The sequence below is a fragment of the Myotis brandtii genome, unplaced genomic scaffold, assembly GCF_000412655.1.
Source record: "Myotis brandtii unplaced genomic scaffold, ASM41265v1 scaffold698, whole genome shotgun sequence".
Taxonomy (NCBI): Eukaryota; Metazoa; Chordata; class Mammalia; order Chiroptera; family Vespertilionidae; genus Myotis; species Myotis brandtii.
Window position 1 is genome coordinate 773,862 of NW_005370731.1, and position 5,052 is coordinate 778,913.

The following is a 5,052-nucleotide window of genomic DNA, read 5'->3' on the forward strand; positions in this document are numbered from 1 at the left end:
ATGCAGTGTACAGCTAATTTGCCTACAAACATCAGGTGGTCATAATAATCTGGCCACTCAGTGTAAATGTAAAGAGGAAAATTTTAAATGATGGGCTATGATATCATTAGTATTGAAAAGTAAGTATGAGGCTTATGTTTAGGGGTCATGTCACGGGGAAAAAAATGTCATTCAGGCCCTGGCCAGTGTTGCTAAGTAGTTAGAGCATTGGCCCGTGCACCAAAGGGTTTCGGGTTCTATTTCTGGTCAAGGGTACTTACCTAGGTTGCAGGACGGATTCCTCAGCCCTGATTGGACACTGTGGGAGGCAACCAATTGATATGTCCCTCTCACATCAATGTTTCTCTCTCTTTCCCTCTCTCTAAAATCAATAAAAACATATTTAAAATTTTTTTCAATGGTAAATTGTTGTGCATATTTTACCACAAATAAAAACAACCCACTGACCTCCCAGTATATTTAGAATTAAATCCAAACTTTGCATCATGGCAAGCAAAAGCTCTGTGACCTGTACCCTTCCCCCATGTGGCTCAGTGGTTGGGCATCATCCTTTGCAGTGAAGGGTTGCCATTCAAGTCCCTGATCACAAATGGGGGGTTTGCAGGAGATGGGGGCCATACAGCAGGTGGACAATTGATGTGATCGCTCTCACATGGATGTTTCTCTCTCTATCCCTCTCTCTCTCAAAAATCCAATAAAAATCTTTTATTTTTTTTTTTAATGTCTCGTCCTTACCAAGTCCGGCCTGGGTATCCATCTGCAACAGGCACTTTTAGCACATCTTCTGTTTTAGTTCCTTTGTAGTGCTTATTATTTGCAATACAGTACCTAGTCTTATTTATATACTGGCTTATCACTACTCTCCCCCCCTCCCCAACCACTCAGAGGTAAGTTCTAAGAGGATTCCTGTGTCAGTTTTCCCTGCTATATCCTGACACACAGAACAGTTCCTAGTACATGGTAAATGCTTACTAGGTTTCTGTTAAAGAGATTAATGAGAAAGAGCAGACAGCACTCATCCTGTGCTTCATGCTGACCTTGGTTGGCAGAGCTGTGCGTGACACACTGTGCCTGGTTCTGCTCCCCCCTCCCTGGTGGCACCTCCTCTCCAGCTCTACCTTCTCTTTGACCCACCCCTCCCCAGTACTGGTCATCCCTGGCCTTCACACCCTCCCACTCCTGACTGCCCCTTGCCCAGCAGTCGGGCTCTCTTGCTCCAGCTATCTGTGCTTGAAACCTCTGGGACTTACTTGTTCACAGCTCATATTGGCAGTCACTGAGCCATGCAGATACTATGGCAGAAACCTCTCATGAGTATCTTTCTTCCCAATTCCAAGGTCAGGAAGCAAGAAAAGATCTTGCTCTTTAGCTTGGTCCCAGCTCCTGATCAGCTCTACCTGGGAGCAGGTGTCCAACGGTCTCTAGTAACGGTCTCCTCCTACAGGTCACACTTTACACTATTTACAAAGACATCTGTAAAAAAAATTTTTTTTATTGATTTTTAGAGAGGGAGAGGAAGAGGGAGAGGGAGAGAGAAAGAGAAACATCAATGTGCAAGCAGAACATCTATCGGCTGCCTCCTGCACACCCCCTACTAGGGGTCAAGCCCATAATCTGGGCATGTGGCCGGACCAGGAATTGAACCAGCAACATCTTTGGTGCACGGGATGACGCCCAACCAACTGAGCCACACCCGATGGGGCCAAAGGCATCTTCGGAGAGTACCTGTCCAACGGCTCTAGTAACGGTCTCCTCCTACAGGTCACACTTTACACTATTTACAAAGACATCTGTAAAAAAAATTTTTTTTTATTGATTTTTAGAGAGTGAGAGGAAGAGGGAGAGGGAGAAAGAGAAACATCAATGTGCAAGCAGAACATCAATCGGCTGCCCCCTGCACACCCCCTACTAGGGGTCAAGCCCATAATCTGGGCATGTGGCCGGACCAGGAATTGAACCAGCAACATCTTTGGTGCACGGGATGACGCCCAACCAACTGAGCCACACCCGATGGGGCCAAAGGCATCTTCGGAGAGTACCTATCAAACAACCTGCTTCTGCTAAGAACGTTCTCTGGCTCCTCAGGGTAATCCTTAAGCTCCTCTGCTGGGATCTGTTGGCTCTTCCAGCTTGGCATCCACCTCACTGCTGCATCTTCCGTTACTCATTATCTAGTTCTTTTCTTTTTAATTGGTTTTAGAGCCCTGGTCGGTTGCTAAGTGGTTAGAGCATTGGCCCGCAGTCCCTAGGGTCTTGGGTTCGATTCCTGATCAAGGGCACGACCTTGGTTGCAGGCTTGATCCCTGGTCCTGATCAGTGTATGAACAGGAGGCAACCAATCGATGTGTGATTCTCTCTCCACACCTCCTGTCTCCCCTCCACTCTCTCTAAAAAAAAATCAATGAGAAAAAAAAATATCCTCCGGTGAAAATTTTATAAAATTTGATTTTAGAGAGAGGAAGGGGGGGAGAGAGAGAGTGAGCATGAGAGAGAGATATCTATTGGTTGCCTCCTGGATTCACCCTGACTGGGGATGGAACCTGCAACCTGGGTATGTGCCCTGACTGGGAATCAAACCTGCCACCTTTGGTGTATGAGTAGGACTGGATGCTCCAACTGAGCCACACCAGCCAGAACCATTACCTAGTTGTTTATGTTTCAGTCATACTACTGTTCCTTATACATGTCTCTCCTGGTTGGAATCTTTCTCATCCTTCAAGGCTGATTTAAACCACTTCCTTCAGGCAACCTTCCTTGTTTCAGAAGACTTGCCCAGGTCTCTTCTTGGTCCTGAAAATCTCCCCACACAGCAATCACCACCTAACGCTATGGGAAGCACAACCCTCTCCTCCAAGATGCAGTTCCTGGGGTCTCGCCAACAGGACGGTTTGGGTGGTGCCGCTGGCACATCCTTCATCACAGCCGAGATCAGGCCACTCTTTTCTGAGTCAGCCTGTCCCTGGAGCCCAGCACAAAACCCAGAGGCCTCAGGTGTTGTTTGTGAGTGACAGCATGGAGCCAGCCTTCCTCAGCCCGGGATTCCCTGATCACCTCGCTGTCTCTCCAGCTAGTCCGGCCCTCCAACGGTCTGAGGGACAGTGAACTGGCCCCCTGTTTAAAAAGTTTGAGGACCCCTGGATTAGGTAATAATAAAAACCGGTGTTTATCTTACTTAATTCTACAGCAAGTTTAGGAGTTAGGTTTTATAGATAAAGAAACTAAGGCACAGAGAGGTGACTAGGTTGAGAGGTAACTTGCCTGAGACTGCACAGCTAAAAAGCAAGTGAGTCAGGATCTGAGCCCAGACAGTCCGGCTCCAGAGACCAGGCTCTTCCCTTTATTCCACACTGTGTCCATTTCTAAGCCTTTTCATGAAACAAGGCTCCCTTTGCCTGAAAATCTCCCCACAGAGCAATCACCACCTAACGCTATGGGAAGCACAACCCTCTTGCCCAGGTCTCTTCTTGGTCCTGAAAATCTCCCCACACAGCAATCACCACCTAACGCTATGGGAAGCACAACCCTCTCCTCCAAGATGCAGTTCCTGGGGTCTCGCCAACAGGACGGTTTGGGTGGTGCCGCTGGCACATCCTTCATCACAGCCGAGATCAGGCCACTCTTTTCTGAGTCAGCCTGTCCCTGGAGCCCAGCACAAAACCCAGAGGCCTCAGGTGTTGTTTGTGAGTGACAGCATGGAGCCAGCCTTCCTCAGCCCGGGATTCCCTGATCACCTCGCTGTCTCTCCAGCAGGTCACTGAATGTGGGCTGTACCTTTCTGAGTGAAGTCATTGGCTTTGGCAGGGCTTTCCATTTTCCTGCTGAGATTCTCCCAGACAGGCAGGGTTGGGCCCTGCATCCTGAGGAGCCACCCCTCCAAGGGGAGGCCACTCTCTGGCTGGGAAGTAAGGACCAAAATACCTTTTAAAAAAAAATTCATTTATTGATTGAGAGAGAAAGGACAAGAGATACATAGAGAGAAACAGCGACCCATTGTTCCACCTATCCATGTATTACTGGCTGATTCTGGTATGTGGCCTGGGTGGGGATAGAACCCACAACCTTGGCATATTCGAATGATGCTCTAACCAACTGAGCTAGCTGGCCACGACCAAAAAAACCTTTCCTGTAGTTGCTGTTGTTTGCTGTCCCACTGGCTTCCTGCCCAGATCTCAGCTCTCACCTCACTCTCACCTGGGCGGGACCTGTATTCTACTGACTGCTCAGAGAAAGTGGTAGAAATATTGGGGCTCTGTGTCAGTTTCCAGCTTTGCTGTCTTAAAGCAGTGGAATGTTGAGGGGGGAAATCACTTAATCTCTGAGCCTCAGTCCACTCATCTGCAAAACATGGCTATTGATATCCATGCCCGGCCTCCTTAGCCTTTCTGAAGTGTAAAATGTCGATAATTCACTCTTTCAACACATTTATTGCACATTTACTATGTCATACATACTATATTGTTTAAATTTCAGTCTTCACAGTAACCCTCTCCCTTGAGGTAGACATTAGTAATCCTCATTTTACAGATGAGGGAGTGAGGCTGGGGAGGGCCGACTTGCCAGCGGTGCTGTGCAGAGACTGGCTCTGTGCTGGGCTCCCTGCTGGAGTCAGCTGGCCAGGCTGACCACCTCCACCTGGGCCCCTCCCCAGGCCCCAGTCCTCAGCGTTTACCTCTCATGCAGATAAGCAGCAAGGGGTGGTTTTTGAGACAGCAAAGATCTTGGTTGCACCTGCTACTGAAACAACACTGAGAAAAGTCCGCGTCTCACTCATTTTTTAGAAAAACCGGGTAGAGGGGCGTCAAGTTTAATCTAGGTGAATCTTTACAGGCACTTTCCTTTCTACATGTTTGAAAACCTGAGGGATCCTTGAGGGAAGCCCAAGGGATGAACTTGGGTTCCCAAGTCCCTGATTTAGGAATCTCCCTCAGGGCCCAGTCAGTCCTTATCGCCGAGGTCAGGCTCAGCCCCACGCGTGGGAGCCACTCACCCGCACTCCTGAAAGATGTTCGGGTAGTGCCGGAACAGCACCGGCGGGTCCCGGTCATCCCGAAC

The 5,052-nt window shown here is 48.7% G+C and overlaps 1 long non-coding RNA gene across 1 annotated transcript in view; it reads right to left on the reverse strand.

Moving 5' to 3' along the window:
• LOC106724034 overlaps nucleotides 1–1,468 on the reverse strand; it is a 2,927-nt gene extending 1,459 nt beyond the window's left edge. Inside the window, exon 1 of the long non-coding RNA XR_001359783.1 lies at nucleotides 1,251–1,468. This is a non-coding gene — a long non-coding RNA (uncharacterized LOC106724034). The remainder of the gene's footprint in view (nucleotides 1–1,250) is intronic.
• Nucleotides 1,469–5,052: the final 3,584 nt, after the last annotated feature.